At 44.4% G+C, this 18,397-nt stretch overlaps 1 protein-coding gene across 4 annotated transcripts in view; it reads left to right on the top strand.

The window, feature by feature from the left end:
* MTUS2 (microtubule associated scaffold protein 2) overlaps positions 1–18,397 on the top strand; it is a 305,198-nt gene that overhangs the window by 254,862 nt on the left and 31,939 nt on the right. The gene's annotated exons all lie outside the window — the stretch shown is intronic.

The raw sequence follows: 18,397 nt of genomic DNA, 5'->3' as shown, positions 1-18,397 counted from the left end.
AGCGTTCGCCAAGCTGCAGCTGAAATTGGGCTGTTCCGCAGAGTCACTGGCAAAGGTGGTGCTGGGACAGGGGGGAAAACTGCCCAGTGGTCTTGCCTGAGCTCTCCATCTCTCCTTTTGGAGCAATAACTAATGCTAGGCAGCTCTAGAGACATGTCACTGCTCTTGATTTCTGCACCTGGCTGCACCTTCAGTGTTATACTCTACAGGTCACGGTACTATCCAACACACAGCACTATCCTCAGGCACCTCGTACTCAAAAGGGTCCATTTAGGTAAGACACAGAATGCTGCTACCCCATCACTATGTCGAGCTTTTCACTAGTGAACACAAGTGTCCTGGGGCAGCCTCAGCTGGGGACAGACCAGAAGGGTCTCTCACCAGCTTTGCAGCCAAACTGGCAGCAAACGTTAGACTTCTGCAGATACCTTACGCTACTCGAGACAGCATGGTCTGCTCTGCTTCAGTCCCTGCGAGACAGAAGGAAGAAAGTGCGGGGAACCTCTTGGCTTCTCTCCCCGTCCTCAGTGACTTTCTCACAGCCACTGCTGTGACAAAAAGTGCTAATTTTCGTTTTTGGGGGATGGAAGAACATGCTTCCCTGGGAAGAGCTGAGGTAGTTACATGGCCTTGTTTTGAAACAACCTCCCAATTAGAGTATGTTTGTATCCCTTGCTTGGAGAAGAATTTTTTTAGTTACGCATAAATATTTCAAATTTCAAGATTAAAAAGAAATAGCCCCAGGCATTCTAATGCTCCTCTTGAAAAGGTTTTAAATGTCCACTAAAAATTAAAGATCTCCTTATTTACATGTTGTCCTCAGAAAGAAATATATTTAGGCTGTGTGCCAAGTATCAGGTAAAGGTGAATTTATTTTTTCCTTTCGCTTATATTATTGATATCCATATAAGCAACGGACTTTGACAGCCTTGATTTTATACTGCATTCAGAGGAAAAAAAACAGAACGAGGGTCAGGAGTGGCTCTTGTGACAGTGGCAGCCTCCAAGTGGGGTATTTAGCTTCTGGTGGGCTTGAGGGATTTGGCAGCGCATTGGGAGTTGTGTGAAAAGCCATGATGAGTAATAGGCTCCAGTGGTATTGTGGCCTTTGCTTATGCAGGGGACAGAGCAATGTTTCCATGCCACTCTTTAAGTTCAGCAAAAGAGTCAGTGGAAATGTGTCCCACTTCTAAATCTCATGCATTTGAAATACCTCTTTCACAGTTAGCCAAAATTTCATTTTCTAAGACTCAGAATTTCTCTTCCACTTTAAACTGGAGGATCCAATTTTACTTAAGGCTCCTGTTCTTTGCAAGGAACAGCGGTCATGCCATTCTCGGGTTACACGGACACTGTGAGTTGCTGAGTAACTGTTCACTATCCAACCTCTTGTTAGATTTGGCCTTCATTTCCACAACAGGGAGCTTAGGAGCTCTATTATCTGTTTTGTCCAGGCCTGAGGACAATGTGAGGATCTCTCTCCTGCTTGGGCTTAGCACCACAGCCACTCAGCTCTGGCCCCATCAGTATTCCAGTGGTGCTTGTGCTTACTGGGGTTATGTCTCGGGGAAAAACCCTGAAAGCATCACATTGTCCCTCCAAGGAAATCCAGCATGGATCTGGGCAGGGTTTGTTAGAGCCAAAGCTTAAATCTGTCAATACCAAAATGTTCCAAAGGATATATTTTGGACTCAAGGTGCCTGTATTTTTCCATGAAATTTTATTTCATCAGGAAAAAAACCCAGTAGTGACTAAAAATTCTAGCATCCAGAGACTTTGACACTCTTGGATTAGTACTTTGTGCCAGAAATGTATTAGCAGCATTTGCTTTAAACATGTGAACATATGTTCTTGTTACAGGCAGTCTGGAATAGCGCTTTCATAGACCCTGTGTGGCTGCTGTGGTTAGACCTGTGGTGGGGTAATTGTGGAACTATTAAGTGCTTTGAACCAATTTACAACATCAGACTTGAGATAAATGGAAATGATTGTGAACTGACTGGGAAGTAGGCATGCTTTTCTCTGAATTAATAACTTTCCTGTCCCTGAATTAACAATTTTCATTTTCAAAATTGCTGGAACAGGAGCTATAATATTAGATGTTTCTAAATTACCCTTCCTGGACAGTTGAAGGGATGAGAAACCTGCACTTTCCTCACAAAGTGCTTGAAATCAGGCAGCTCCAACACCAGCAACGTAGCGACAGGATTCCTACAGGGCCCACAGACACGTTAAACAGTGCAGTACAGCAGCCACTGCAAAGGCAATCTCTTCAGAGCAGTCATTGTTAATTTTTTTTATTTTCTTTGGTTGGTTCATTGGTTGCTCTTCACAGATACTCTACCAAGATTTCTACTAAGAACGTAATAGAACAAAGACTTTGTAATTCATTGTAGATCAATAGGTGCAACTTTCATATATGAAAGTGTTAATCACACCAGAAATTGAAGAATTTTTCTGCTTCCATGAGAGAACAGAACTATTTAACAAATTAATTTTTATAGATAACTTTCAGGGAATTTGTCCAGGAGGCTGGACAAAGTTTTCACTAAGAGGGAGCAAATAAGAATCCGTAACTCTCATTAGGAGCGGGGTGGACAAGCCCTGGCCTGTCTGGGTAAGAGGGATCTGGTCCTCTCTTTGGGAGTCAAAAACCTGAGCCTCCCTTTAGAGACAAACCTTGCAGCACAGCTCTTCTTTTATATATATATATTCAGAAGATTTCACTTTCATTTCAGTGTATGTTGAGACCAAACATCAGTCTATAAAGTTACTGTAAAACAGGAGGCCGTGCCCCGATTCACAGATAATCTTCAGAAGTAATTTTAAGAACAAATTTTTTAATGGAAGTCTAAGGGACGTCACAGTCAACCCAGAGAGAGCGCTAATACCAAGTTACCCACCTGGAAGAAGCAGTGACCGCTGAGTTACTTGACGATATTTACATTCTGGTGGTTACTTTCCAGTAACCTCTCGCTCTGGTAGATCCATGTCCCTCTCGCCTATGTGGCCAACCTCAGGCATCACCTGGTAGCTTGGACCGGTGATGCAGCCTCACCTGGAGATGACCGTCGTAGCATCCCAGCGGCTCTCCTGCCCTCAGATACACACCCATTGCCTCCCCTACCTTCTCCCTGCTTGTTTTTTTAGACCTCTGGCAGTAATACTTTTGTTTGGTGATTTTACATTACCCTCAGGGCAAAGTGGCATGGCTCCTTAATATAGACGTGTCCAATAATGACATATGTAGGCATCATAATAGTAATGGCAATAATGATCAGTGCAATAGAAATTAAGTTTGTTTAAGGGATCTTACTGCTTCTGCAGCTTAGTGAAAGGAATGTTTTATTATCCATAACAAAGGTCTGGCAATTGTAAATGTCCATCAAACCAGCTACTTGCCAGCTTTTTAATTGCAGAAATAGCAGGCTTGATGTATAATTGCCTTGATTTAGTTTTAGCCATCACAAATCATAAAGACTAGCCTTACCTGAAAAAATAAATTTTTATCTTCTTGTATGCCAGTGCAATGAAATCTGTTTAAGTAACATTACCTTGTTGTGTTTCATTGAATTACACAGAACAAGGAACAAGAAGATGTTGTCTGGATTGAATAGAGTGTCTTAAAAACAGAAAGCACTCGGCTCACTTAACATATTCCTTTTAGTTAATATTTGACCTCTATATAACAATCTCACTAGAATGTAGGACATTAACATTTTTGCTATTCCACAGTTATCCCAACAGAGTGCTAGACATTTTGCAGTTGGTATAAAGATGATGTTCCAGTCCTGGAGTGCTTACCATCTAAATAGGCAATAGCCCAATTAGAACTGGGGAGTCAAAGTGACTGAGTCTTGGAGATTACCATTTGTCTAGTTTATTCGGGGATTTATGTGGAAAGGTAGTCATGTGTTTGTGTACCTGCACACGGATACACGCTCCAGCATGCACACGAGCACACGTCTGCCATCTGTTCTGCTGTCTCAGATAGCCTCTGGGAAGACATGTGTTTTCAGTGAACGTACGGGGGATAGAGCTGGAGCGTCGCAGAGCCTGGGATCACCGACAGCGTCGCAGTGACAGGCACCACTGGAGAAGGACCGGACTGTGCGGTGTCCTGCCAGTGCATCACCTAAGTGAGGTGGCACCGATGGTTGTGTGTACGCAGCTCTGGATGAGCTGCAGAAGAGAGCCCAGTGAGTCCAGTTTCCCTTCTGCAGACGGGGATATTCCCACTGTTCACGTTCACTTACACCAAACAGGTGTGATGAATATTTTACATCCCACACAAGTTCGTCCCACCTGTCCTTGGCGGTGTTCCCTGCGGTGCAGCATGTGTCTCTGGGCTGCTGCAGAAATGAGCAGCAGTATGTGTCCTCGGTAGCACTGCTGGGCCGATGGCTGCCTCTGAGGCACACAGGCTGCACAGCTATTCTTATTATCTCATTCTGATTTCATCTGTGGGGAAAAATAAGCTACATTTCTTCCCTTTTTTTTATTTTATTGCTTAGTACTCTGATAAAAGGGGACCTTGGTATATATAGTGTAGAGAATTCTGTTTGGAGAGACATAAAAAAGGAACATGTTGTGTAATTGTATATATTGAACACTACTGCTAAAGTAAGGAGGCTAAAGTAAAACTGAAATTGTATACATTTATCACAAATATAAACATCAACATCTTGTCCATTAAGCTAACAGGAGACAATCACCGAGTGTTGTAAAGGAAATCTAAGATGCCTTTATAGACAAATATGTATATCTATAGTAGTAGACTGAAGAGTTCCAGAAATCTTTAATGTGATGTGAGCAAAACCTAGTCCCTAATGAAGTATTTCTTACCTTTGAGCTAGAGATTAAGAGATTTTAGAAAGCAAACTGGAAGGCTCTCCTCTGCTCTGCAATGGGCCTCCTGTGCCAGTCGGAGCAAGGGGCTCAGTGCGGGGCTCAGTCCCTCAGCCACGGGTGCAGCATAGGTGTCAGGTGAAGGAGGTCTGGGCTCTCGCAGAGCACCCACATTTGGGCTACAGTCAATGGGGAGACCCAGAGGGATGCTGCCCCTCAGGGGACGTACGGGGGGTGTCTGCCCACAGGTTGTACGAGCAGCCCTGGCACCTCCAGCGCGCTGGCTGGCGAGCACTGGGGTTCACCACCGCTTACCGGAGAGGTGCCTGAACTTGCCCTTTTTCTGGGGCTGCTCTCGAGATGCCTTTATACATCCGAGGTTTGGTGCCCCACGTGCTTGGCTGCAAGCTGCAGGAGGCCCCTTTTGGTCCCATGACTCTTCTGTTCCATGCAAGGACTCTGCTTCCCCAAGAGCAAACTATTTTTTCCCTTAATCTGGAGTAGTGCATCACCGGGTACATGGGACATTCTTGCTGTACCTGGCATAGTCACCTCACTCGGGCCGAGCCTTAGCTCAGGGGATTGGTTTGACCACGAGCCTGTTAAGGAAGTAGTGATCCCTTCAGCAGCTGAAGTTGGCTGTATTTCTGGACATGGCTTTTGGACCTTCTTGAAAAAAACTCGTGGAATATTGAGCTGCCTGCTTTAAGCTGACCCACATTTAGCTCCAGGCAGGAGATAAACACCAAGGCAGGACTTCAGGCAGGAGGCAAAGCCCCCCCAAGCCCTCTGGAGAGGCGCTCTGAGCATGCTTCTGCGATGACAACCCACAGGTAACTTGAAGGGAAAGGGATGCTTGATAGGTGTAAGTGCTTGCAGAGTTATTCTGTCCTGGAAAGTGGGAGGAAAATGTTCAGGAGTGACTGGATGTTGTCCATGACTCGCTGCATTTCCAGTGGGATCCACGTTGCAAAAGAAAAAGGTTTCAGGGTTCCTTCCTGCTCTGACTGTAAAGAAACAGATCACCTCTAGATTTGGCACAAGCTTCCAGATCTTTGGCCTGATTTTTTTGCTTTCATCTTTTGCTAACAGGTATTTTTAAAAGCAAACACGTTACAAAGGAGCATAACGTCCTCAAAGGAATAGCTACATACATTACAAGGTTTAATTTAGAAATAAAGATGGAACAGTTGAGTATATGCCATATATTTGTGTAGGTGCTATGCATATGACTATAACGTTTGAACTTCTTTCACATAGTCTTGGAATATCTTCTGTTGTACGTAAAACAGCATTTCACCTATCTTTAGCTAAAATGAAGTACTAGAAGTTACTGAGTTTTAGGCGCTTTAAAAAAAATGTTCTGTCTTCTCTCCCCTGCCACAAAGGCATTTTTAAATGTCATTTGCAGAAAGAGTTGAGAAGATTATTTACTGTGTTCCCTCACCACTGCATATTCCCAAGCTAGAAAGTTCTGCTGTCTGTATATATATATAACTCACTGTCTTTCCAAAATTACTGCTACAGTCCCAGGGGGTGAGAGTGTAAATATCATAAGTCTTCTTGTGTAGATCCATCAGCAGATGCATTCTGAGCTGATGCACAGGAGGGATTTTGCAGCAATATAGTGGAACTTTCCCTGTTGATGAAAATTCCTGGCAGATGTGAGGTTGCTCCAGTGCAAAACAAGGCTTGAAACCACAGATAGACTATGCCTACAATTCCCACCATTAAGCCTTTCAAGACTGTGTGCTACATCTGCAAAAACCTCTCATGCAGACATGCCGACAGAAAAGGAGCGCTTCCTTCGTTAGTGAAGTTCCGATTTGATCTTCAATTTTGCAGGTGCAATTTCATATCCTCATTGCATTCCATATGGATTGTGGTTACAGATTTTAGCAGCTAGGTAGCCACATATTTCATTTGTGGACTGCAAGCTACCTATGCTTTTGAGCATAAAAACCCAACATGCTCACATTCCCACTGATTCATTTTTGATGAGTGATGGATGCCGCAAGCCAGGCTGAAACCAGCTCTGCCTGGAGCTGTCTTTCAGTACAATCCTGACTTGCCTCTGTGCAAAGCAAAGCCCAAGACATCATCCCTTCACCCCCACTGTCCCATAACTGGCTGATACTAACATAATGGAGAACTGGGCTCGGAGAGGGTATTTGGACCTGGCAATAGCATGTCATGATTTGGATCGTGAAGTGAGCTGGGCCCATTCAATCAAAATGTGTTGTAATGCAACTAGATGTTAAAAAATAACCGCAAATGCAGAATACAAGTCGTGCCTACAGAGCTGTGGTCTGGGCATCAGCTGGAAAGCAGTAACACCAGGAGTAATTAGAGTTTCTGGTGTCAGAGCAAATCAATGTGCGCTCCTACTGTGAACATGCGTTATGAAAGACTGTCAGGATCTTTGTGTGAATAAGCAGAGACGTAGCAAGTAGAAGTAAGAGGCTGATAACCCTTGCGCATTCAGCACTGGGGAGACTGATACTAGAATACGACATTTAGCACTGGTGCCCACATTTCTTCAGGAAACTATGGAGAAGTGGGGAGGAAACAGAGAACAGCAATAGGAAAAGTCCTTTGCTGTGAGAGACTGCAGAGCACAATTGATTTGCTTTGTAAAAAAGGACAAAGTGGCTTGAGTCCCAAGCAGAAGAATCACCATAAGAAGGTACTGCTGTGTACCAGAAGACTCCTTCCTCCAGCAGTGGAAGGTTTAACAGAAACCACTGGCTGGAAGTGGAGGCTTTGCAACTTCAACACGTGAAGGAAGCCCAGACTTTTAGCAGTAGAGATGATCTGTTATTAGAACAAACCACTGTGAGAAAAGGAAGCAACTCCACATCCTCATGTCTGCAATTCACCCCCAGATGCCTTTGTAGAGGGGTTGCTTTCACCAAATACAGTAACTGCATAAAATATAATGTTGTGTGATACAAAAATCATGTTATTTGATTGAATCATCCCTTTGTCCTTAAATTCAACAAAGATCTGTTGGCAACAAGAATATCTGGACGTATAACATTTGGTGATGCAATAGGTGTTAGAGGGGAGACACCAATTTTAAGGTCGGACGTCTTTTTCAGATGGGTATTAAGATGAGATCTCCATGCAGAACAGCTTTTCATCACACTCTCTAATGCAGGGCTTCTTGCACCTTCTTCTGAAGTTTCTGGCAATAATCACTGCTAGATGCAGGACCTGGATTAGATGCACCATGACTCAAAGACATATCCACATGGTAATTATTATGTTCCAATGACTTTGACATTTATTTTTGCTACCCTTTCAAGCGGAAGGTATATCCACTTGATGTTCTTTCTGTGTCCTCACAGCCATCCAAAAGCATGTAGCTATGTTTTTGAATCAGATACCCAAAACACAGCCTGTCTCTCGCGTACCTCCCCTTCAGGTCTGAGCTCTCTGGTTCCAGAAATGAACTCTAAAAGGTTTCAGCTGCAATCTCCTGGAATCTCCCTGGCCTTGCTCTCATCCCTGAGAGCTGATTCAAATGTTGCTTCCTACAATCACTTCTCACACATTAGAGAAATAATTTCAGAAGGTGGTGGGGGTTTTAATGTAATGATTTGAAATCTGTTTATTATGAGTTCTTCTTAAAGCCAGCTCTAACTACACAGATGCTGGAGACAGAGAAATCAGTATAAATGATGCATTTTTAAAATGAGTTCTAAACACCATCTGAGTTAGGTTTTCTTTGTACAAAAATGTTCCAAGCCCACAACTGATAGATTGGATTCTCATTAATACGGGTATGTGCTGTTCCTCTCAGCAGGGCACTGGGAATCTTCCCAATAGGAGAAACCTTGGTCCATGTGAAGCTGCTGGAATGTTTTGCCACTGACATTGCTGTCGCAGGATGTCAGCACTTGTCCCTTGCTCTGCTTGCCCTCAAAATACAGCAGCTTGAAGTTGTCATTGGCTTTGGGCCAGAATAACTCAGAAGTGGAAGAGAGGAGATTCCCTGTTTGTTGGGAGAAGAAGAGAACATTTCTTTGCAAAGCTGATTTAAGAAAATGGCCGTACGCTTCCAGCTACTCAGAGGTTTGGAATTTAGAAATAGCCCTGCAGGGGATGTATTCCTGGGTAGAGGGCAGGCGAGGAGTTCAGTGAAAACATCCATTTGTTTTAGTTCCTTGTGATCTTGGTGTATAAATGATGTTTCATATGAGGAAACACGAATTCCTTGTCAGCAAGAGCTAGTTAATTTGGAATTCACTGCAAATGCTTACTTTGTACCATTCCAGGTATGAAGAACTGGAAAACATAGTAATAAAGTCTTGTTCTCTGGTGCATTTTAATCCATGGCCTTACAAGCTACTGACATAAAAATAAATGTAAGGCTACACTAGCAGAAATAACAAAAGTCTGAAGGAATTCTGTTCAGATCCTCACATTCTTTTCATATGAGAACTGAATTAAAGATGGAGTCAGCCGGCTGGGCTCTCTCACTTGAGAAGCACAGAGCATGTAGTCCATGTTAATTTGTTCAATTCTAGAGTAAACATTCTATTCCTCCAGATAGACAATAGTGTAATTGTATAATTGAAAAACTATATTAAAAAATGTTTGCTTCCATATAAGTTGCCTGAGGATCATTAAAACCTCATGGTACTGAGTAATACACAAAATGTGAAACCTTACTGTAAATCCAAGGGAAATTGCCATTCTGGGGACATCTGGCATGAGCTTCAGCTCTGGCTGAATCATCTAGCTGAAACTCATGAGTGACGGCTCATATCTTCAGAAATCCCCAAATCACTATATTGCATTTTCTGATTTTTTTTTTTTTTTTAAGTTAAGTTAGGTAAGAATAAAAATAACAGACCCCACCTAGAAAATAATGTATTACATGTGTATGTCTAAAGACCAATGTGGAGATTTCATGTTGCTAACACAGAGCTGGCTGCATCGTACTAGGAAATTCCCTGGTCTGGTCCGTCCCTCTGATTATTACCCACTACTACTTGTGCAGGTTGGTGGTGATGAGATTGCAGGGAGAAATCCAAAGGCAATCAAAAGGGACTTCAGGGCACTGGGGTGATTACTGGAAGGATCGGGAGCACAGGTAATGTTTTCCTTAATCCCTTCAGTGGCAGGGAAATATACTGAAAGGAACAAGAAAACACACCTGATGATTAATACGTGGCTCAGAGGCTGGTGCCATCGGTGGAATTTTGGGGTTTTTAATCACGGAGAGGTTTACACGGCACCAGGCTTGCTGGCAACAGATGGAGTCTAGCTATCTCAAAGGGGGAAAAGGATTCTTGCTCATGAGATGGCTGGGCTCATAGAGAGAGCTTTAAACTGGGTTTGAAGAGGGAATGGGATAAAACTAGGCTCACCAGAGATAAGCCTGGGGGCAGCGTGCCACTGCTGGGGGTGGAATCGATAGCCCTGCTCAAGTGCATCTATGCCAATGCACGCAGCACGGGCAATAAACAGGAGGAGCTGGAATCCATCGTGCAGCAGGATAGATATGACTTAGTCGCCACCACAGAAACGCGGCGGGATGACTCCCATGACTGGAGTGCTGCAATGGATGGCTATAAGCTTTTCAGAAGGGATAGGCAAGGAAGGAGAGGTGATGGGGTGGCTCTCTATGTTAGGGAGTGTTTTGATTGTACAGAGCTACACATCTGCGATGGCAAGGTTGAGTGCTTATGGGTAAGGATGAGAGGGAAGGCCAACAAGGCAGATATTGTGCTGGGAGTCTGTTACAGACCACCCAGCCAGGTTGAAGAGACAGATGAATCACTCTACAAGTGACTGGCACTAGTCTCACAATCGTGTGCCCTTGTTCTCATAGGGGACTTCAACTTTCCAGATGTCTGATGGAAATACAACACAGCAGAGAGTAAGCAGTCTAGGAGGTTCCTGGAGTGTGTGGAAGATTAAATTCCTGACACAGCTGGTAGGTGAGCCTACCAGGGGAGGAGCCTTGCTAGATCCTTCCTTGTTTACAAACAGGGAAGGACTGGTGGGAGGTGTGATGGTCGGAGGCCGTCTCAGGCTTAGTGACCATGAAATGATAGAATTCTCAATTTTTGGTGAGGCAAGGAAGGTGGTCAGCAAAACCATCACTATGGACTTCTGGAGAGCAAACTTTGGCCTTTTCAGGACACTGGTTGAGAGAGTCCCTTGGGAGACAGTCCTGAAGGGGAAAGGGGTCCAGGAAGGCTGGTCATTCTTCAAGAAGGAAATCTTAACGGCTGAGGACCAGGCTATTCCCATGTACCGCATAGACGAACCGCCAAGGAAGACGACTGGCCTGGCTGAACAGGGATCATTTGCCAGGACTCAAGAAAAAAAAGGAGAGTTTATCATCTCTGGAAGAAAGGGCAGACAACTCTGGAGGAGTACAGGGATCTTGTTAGGTCATGCAGAGAGGAAATTAGAAAGGCAAAAGCTCAGCTAGAACTCAATCTGGCCACTATTGTAAGAGATGACAAAAAATGTTTTTACAAATATGTTAACAATAAAAAGAGAGCCAAGGAGAATATCTGTCCTTTAATGGATACAGAAGGGAACATTGCCACCAGAGATGAGGAGAAGGCTGAGGTACTTAATGCCTTCTTTGCCTCAGTCTGTAATAGTGACACCAGTTATCCTCAGGGTACTCTGCCCCCTGAGCTGGAAGGCAAGGACGGAGAGCAGAATGAACCCCCCACAATCCAGGAGGAAATAGTTAGTGACCTACTACGCCGTCTGGACACTCACAAGTCTATGGGACCAGATGGGATCCATCCAAGAGTACTGAGGGAGCTGGCGGAGGAGCTTGCCAAGCCACTCTCCATCATTTATCAGCAATCCTGGTCAACAGGGGAGGTCCCAGATGACTGGAGGCTTGCCGATGTGACGCCCATTTACAAGAAGGGTCAGAGGGAGGATCTGGGGAACTACGGGCCTGTCAGCCTGACCGCAGTACCAGGGAAGATTATGGAATGGTTTGTCTTGAGAGCACTCACATGGCAAGTCCGGGACAAGCAGAGGATCAGGCCCAGCCAGCATGGGTGTACAAAAGGCAGGTCCTGCTTGACCAACCTGATCTCCTTCTATGACCAGGCGACCCGCCTAGTGGATGAGGGGAAGGCTGTGGATGTTGTGTAGCTGGACTTCAGCAAGGCCTTTGACACTGTCTCTCATGGCATGCTCCTTGAGAAGCTAGCGGCTCATGGCTTGGACAAGTGTACTCTTCGCTGGGTGAAAAACTGGCTGGATGGACGAGCCCAGAGGGTTGTGGTGAATGGGGTGAAATCCAGTTGGTGGCCGGTCACAAGCGGTGTTCCCCAGGGCTCAGTACTGGGGCCAGTTCTATTTAATGTCTTTATCAATGATCTGGACGAGGGGATCAAGTGCACCCTCAGTAAGTTTGCAGACAGCACCAAGTTGGGCAGGAGTGTTGGTCTGCTTGAGGGTAGGAATGCTCTACAGAGGGATCTGGACAGGCTGGATGGATGGGCCGAGGCCACTTGTATGAGGTTCAACAAGGCCAAGTGCTGGGTCCTGCACTTGGGTCACCACAACCCCATGCAGTGCTACAGGCTTGGGGAAGAGCGGCTGGAAAGCTGCCTGGTGGAGAAGGACCTGGGGGTGCTGGTTGACAGCCGGCTGAGTATGAGCCGGCAGTGTGCCCAGGTGGCCAAGAAGGCCAACGGCATCCCAGCCTGTATCAGAGATAGTGTGGCCAGCAGGAGCAGGGCAGTGATCGTTCCCCAGCACTGGTGAAACTGCACCTCGAGTCCTGTGTTCAGTTTTGGGCCCCTCACTGCAGGAAAGACATGGAGGTGCTGGAGCGTGTCCAGAGAAGGGCAACGAAGCTGGTGAGGGGCCTGGAGCACAGGTCTTATGAGGGGTGGCTGAGGGAACTGGGGTTGTTTAGTCTGGAGAAAAGGAGGCTGAAGGGAGACCTCATCGCTCTCTACAACCACCTGAAAGGAGGGTGTAGTGAGGTGGGTGCTGGTCTCTTCTGTCAGGTGGCTGGAGATAGGACGAGAGGAAATGGCCTCAAGTTGTGCCAGGAGAGGTTTAGTTTGGATATTAGGAAAAATTTCTTTACTGAAAAGGTTGTCAGGAATTGGAACAGGCTGCCCAGGGAAGCGGTGGAGTCACCGTCCCTGGAGGTATTCAAAAAGCGTGTAGACAAGGCACTTCAGGACATGGTTTAGTGGGCATGGTTGATGGTTGGACTCAATGATCTTAAAGATCTTTTCTAATCTAAATGATTCTATGATTCTATGATCAGAGAAAATTTGTAATGCACCTCCAACAAAGAAGATGAAATGTCATAGGAAATGTATTTGCTTTTCTTATTTCCTTGGGCCACTGTGGTTTTTAGTCTGACAAGATTAAGGGTTCAGGGGGTTGTGACAGGACTCTCCTCCCAGCTGGCAGCAGAGTGTGGGGGCTGCCACGTCAACTCCGCAAGTACATTCAGCCTGGGGAAGCTGGCCCTGCGCTAGGGAGGTTCTGTCTCCCCAAATTCACCCCTTCCTCCCTGATTTACTTTTAACTCTGATCTGATTCACTGCCCAAATACTTGTGTGACCAGAAGGAAGGAAGCAGGGTCAAAACAAGTGACCAGGAGACGGGAGGATGAAATCATGTCCTTTGACGGCAGCACTCATCTTTATTGGTTTCAAGCTCTCACAGAAATACAATGTGACTAGCACTTTCAATAAGCAAGACTTGGAAAGAGAATTTAAGATTAGTTGAGACTGTTTCCAAATTACACTGCTTGCAGAATTGAAAAATTAACAATACCAATAATACCTTTATCAATGGATTGCAGGCTTTGAGGCCCATGCTTGGCTTATTAAAAAATAAATTCAGTCTTCCTAGTTGTCTGCAATTCTGCCAGTATACTCGACTTCTCTCTTGTAGATATCAAAATTCTGAGGAAGTTCACCTGCATGTTCTGTCACTCCAAAATATAACTAACAGTGTTTGAAAAGAGTACGTGCAGAGAAATAGGTTGTAGTAACCGCGTAGGCAGTGCTGGATGTCCCCTCTCCCTGCCTTGCTCTCCCATCTTTGTCGTGAACGAGAATTTGTGGCGCGCCACCCAATCGTGTTCTGAGCCTCCTGTTCAAAATGCATTACTGGAATAGCTTTGTTCCACCCTACCTCAGCACTGCCTTAGGCAAAACCCTGGCCCTCACTGAACGCCACCAGCCAGGCTTCTCTTCACATCATCCTTTGGCGGTGCGTAATGTTGGTGTCACAGTCGCCTCTCGCTGTTGACCGCAGAGAATGCCAGGAGGCGGCAGTTGCTGATAGCCTGACTTGTCCGTCACCTTCTAGATCTGAGACATCACAGAAGTTGCGGTGTCTCGGTTATGCACCAGGTCATCTGAATCTGACCTTCACGTCTCTCCTTATCTCCTCATTCCTGCAGTCTCCTGTTCTTGTCTCCCTTCTCCACTGCAAAGCCCTTTGTCTTCTGAAACGCCATCATCAGAACAGTTTTTCCTTTCTGCTCTGTTTCATCTTTTCTTCGAATCCATGCTTTGGTTTCTTTACCAGGTGAAGCAGTTTTTCAACTTGTGGTATACCCCACCTCAGCCTTCTCTCGCTGTTCTCTCTTTCCATATCCCTATGGTGTTGTCTTCAGTCGTCTTGGTCCTCACTTCCAACCACTGTCTCCTTCAGCTTTCTCCTAGTTTCCTATTTTTATTGCCATAACCACTGATACTGTCCTATCAACTTATTCCCAGAGCTGGCAGTCCTCTTGCAAACAGATTTGTGTCCCTTGAGGTTCCCTGTGCTGTCTTTTGTTGGTCTTGCCCTCAGACTGTTATCTATTCAGCTTAAATTAAATATTTGTTTGACGTACTTCGCATGCTATGCCTCTCAGCAAGCATTTTCAGTGTTCCGTAAAGGATGAATAATATGCAGTTCATTTAAGGATTCTCCTGCTCAGTGACACACATAGTACAACGTTACTACCTTTATCTCCCAGAGCTTTCCCAAGACTTTGGCTTTATTTTTCATTCTCCCATCTGCCTCCAAGGATCTCCATCTTCAAACTTGCCAAACCTTTGCTGACCAGCACTGTGAAGATCCAGGGAAAGCACTATGTCTCTCTGAGGAAGGGTAGCCAACCTCCATAAAGTAGGGAAGTATCAGACACTAATGGTCGAGAATCCAAAACTGCTTGTATATGTTAGAATACACGTTAAGAACGCTGATGAAATTATTTATTGTTTGTCTTCTATATAACAGAGTCTATGCACTGATACATAAAGATACATAAGGTGTTAAAGAGAAAAATTATGTGCTCCGTTTGGGGACCTTATAAAATTATAAAAAATGGCTAATTAAACTCCACCTCTCCCAATTTAGTTCAGATAGATGTAAAATATTGGAACTGCTTGGACAGTAAATAGGAATTGTATTCTGCCCATCATAGAGGAAAGCATTGATTCTGTCACTGTAGGAAAAAATTACTGCCCATGGTGCATCTTTACCATTAGAACAGGTTGTTTATAGACTAAGCAGCTCCCCTGGGACATTTAAGAAAATGTAGATGTCTTTCTTGGGCTTTAATTACCCAGGAGCTTTACCCTGTGAGGTGCTAACTACCTTGTGTTTCCCCTGAAGTCAATAAATGTTGGAGGACTCAGTTCCTTGTAAAACATACCCTGTTAAGTTGCTTGTTGTGTGCTACTATTTTGATGTTTTAAAATCTAATTTTAACAGCCTTTGTTCTTCTTATCCCTGTCCTTATGACAAGGAACACCTCTCTTTGTGGACTTACCTGTATTCTCTGTTTCCAATAAGAAAACAAAGGTACAACTTATGTGTAAGGTAGTTTTTAACTAACAACACAGGTTTTCTCAGGCCCTGTTGGTCTCTGCGTTATCTACAGACCTCTCCTTTCCGCCTTGAAGGGCAATGTGAATCAGATCTGCTGAGACAGAGCTCCATGCAAAGCAGTATGGCAGAAGCACACAGGTTTTCGGTGTGGACCATCAGCAAGATGTGTAGCAATATATTGATGATAATGCACAGACAAGCAGTATTGCACAGATGCAAGGCTAGCAAAGTTCATCCCGGGTCATCAACTGCAGTCCCTTCCTGTTGCCAACAACCAAATCCTATAACCTCTTCCTTAAAATGATCACATTTCAGCTTAAAAGTCATTATCTTTTCCTCTGTTTCTACCAAAGGACTGTTTCAGAACCTCTTGTGACTGAAAGACGTAGGTATGTCCAAGTTCACACCCTTTTATTCTTATGTAAATACATTTTTTGACCTTGAAGTACTTCTCCCTCTCCTACTGTTCTCCTCCATGATGTATTTATAGAAAGCTATCATTTTTCAACTTTACTGTTGTTTTCTTAGGCAGAAGCAGATGTGTACTTACATGGCACCCCTCCAGTGGTATAGGCTATATATTCCCTGGGTCAGAACTGATATCCCCAAAACATGGGTGAGCAGAACTGTGTGAGGTTCCAGGTGAGATCTCTCTGGGGCTTTCCATAAAGCATTTAAACTTCCCTCTTCGTCTTTACTACAGCCTAAGGTTACATATTGCCCTCATCTAAAAATATCAACTCTTTTGATGTACAGAGGCAGCAGCCTGCACTGGCATGGGTCTATCTGCCTTTGGTGCTTTGTTGTGCTTGACACTTTTCTTTTTTTAACGTATTATTCCTTCCAGTATTTGATCCAAGTGCCACATGCCACTGAAATCAGGCAGTTGACTCTAGCATTTTAAAATAGAGTTGATAGAATTTAAAACCTTGGGTCTGAAACTGCTGGTTTAATTGCCGGGTTTGGGTGTAGGGGTTGTCCTCTGCCATGACGTGCCTGCTCCGCTACGCGTTTTGCTCCTGTGCCAGTTATGCTCATTTCCACGTCTATATCCTTAATCCCACAGGCACTGGTGCTTTCAAGTAGGTGTTTGTAGTCCTCCACATAGGAACCTACCTCTGACATGGAGCATGCTCCCCCCCCAGAGACCCCTCCTGAATTCTCCTTTCTTCATCCTCCTTTTCTGTGCATTTGACTGAGGAACTGCTCTTTAAAATCATTTCCATTTTCCTTTTGCTTTCTCAGCTTGGGTCTTTTCTCACCGTAATGCTACACACCTTGACCTGCAAGATGAGGCTTGATTTAAACTGAATGAGTTTGGGCTCACTTTGTCACCGAAGCCAGGCAAAGAACCCAGCAGCTCCCCCGTCATGTCCTTATCCCTTATCAGTGCTATGTCCCAAGTAAAATCAGCTTCTGGGGGCCCAATTCACCCTTGCCAGAAGGGCAACGCGTGGCTCCTGCTTAATTTAAGTTCCACTTAAGTATTTTATCTTCCAATTTAGTGCTTGAGTGGTACTAAAGTGGTGCATGGGCCTTGCTAGCTAATCTCCAGCTTAATCACCACACGCAAAGAGAAAATCTACCATTATTAGCAGAATGACTGAAGAAGATGGGTGCTTCACTTTAAAAGCCTAACAAAAGGAGTAATGACAGGTTTTTATTTTCCTTGCCTGATAGTCAGACATGTTGATCTAAATACTGTAGTTCTAAAGGCCAGCTCAGAGAAATGGCTATGGTAATTTATCTGCAAGTGGGAATTAATTTTTTTTTTCCTGTGGAGGTTAAACTGTTTCCAGTCAGGATTTAGACTGTAAAAGGTCCAAATCATGGACTTCAGGTTGTGTGGCAAAAAAAGAATTTCCTGCAGTGAGGATGAAATCATTTCATCATACATGGAAGTTTCTTTTTACCTCCACTTTGTAGCTGTTCAGTAGCCAGCCAAATTAATTTTCACATGCTGTAAAGAAAAGTTAGATGTTGAACGCACATGTTAAAACACATGTACATTGAGTGAGATTTTTAATTTGGTTTGTTTTTGGGTTTGGTGTTTGTTTGTTGGTTTGTTGGGGTTTTTTTAATTACTTGTCCGTGATATTCTGAATTTTTATTTAAAGCCCTGACAGGGCTGAGGAAAAGCAAAGAATAAGAAGCTGACGCAAACCGGGAAGTTGCCTGAGCATTTAAATGTGATTTAACACAAAGTTTTGCTGGAGATTCTTACTGGTTCCTACTGTTTTCCAAATCACTGAGCGCATCACCAGTCAGAGTAGAAAATACGATTAAACAAAGATGCCTACCCAGAGAGGCACAGAGCTGAGTATGACATCCTTCCTCCCAGAAGGCAGAGCTGTGCAGCATTAAGGGCCATGTAGGGGTTTTTGTATGTTTGGTAGTGATTTGGCTTTCAGGAAAATAATGCTTTTCATGTTAAACAGTGTAGGCATTTGCAGCACAAATGCCACCTTGGGTGGAAGTCATTGAACTGGTTTGCCTCTTTCCAGCATTAGCTTTAATGTAAGTTGTTAGAGGAAATTATATTGTGCCAGAGGCCACAGCCCAGGAGAGGTGAGGCTGCTGCAGCTCCAGTGTCCCGCGTCCAACCAAGAAAACGTATTCCCGCTAGGCACACGCGTACAGACCGGACATATAGACCGTATCTGTGTATATATGCAGGTTAGAGTTAGGGTTTGAGTTA

Source organism: Accipiter gentilis, chromosome 19, assembly GCF_929443795.1.
Source record: "Accipiter gentilis chromosome 19, bAccGen1.1, whole genome shotgun sequence".
In the NCBI taxonomy this organism is placed as follows: domain Eukaryota; kingdom Metazoa; phylum Chordata; class Aves; order Accipitriformes; family Accipitridae; genus Astur; species Astur gentilis.
The sequence above is the reverse complement of the archived record's forward strand: the minus strand, read 5'-3'. Positions and strand labels throughout refer to the sequence as shown.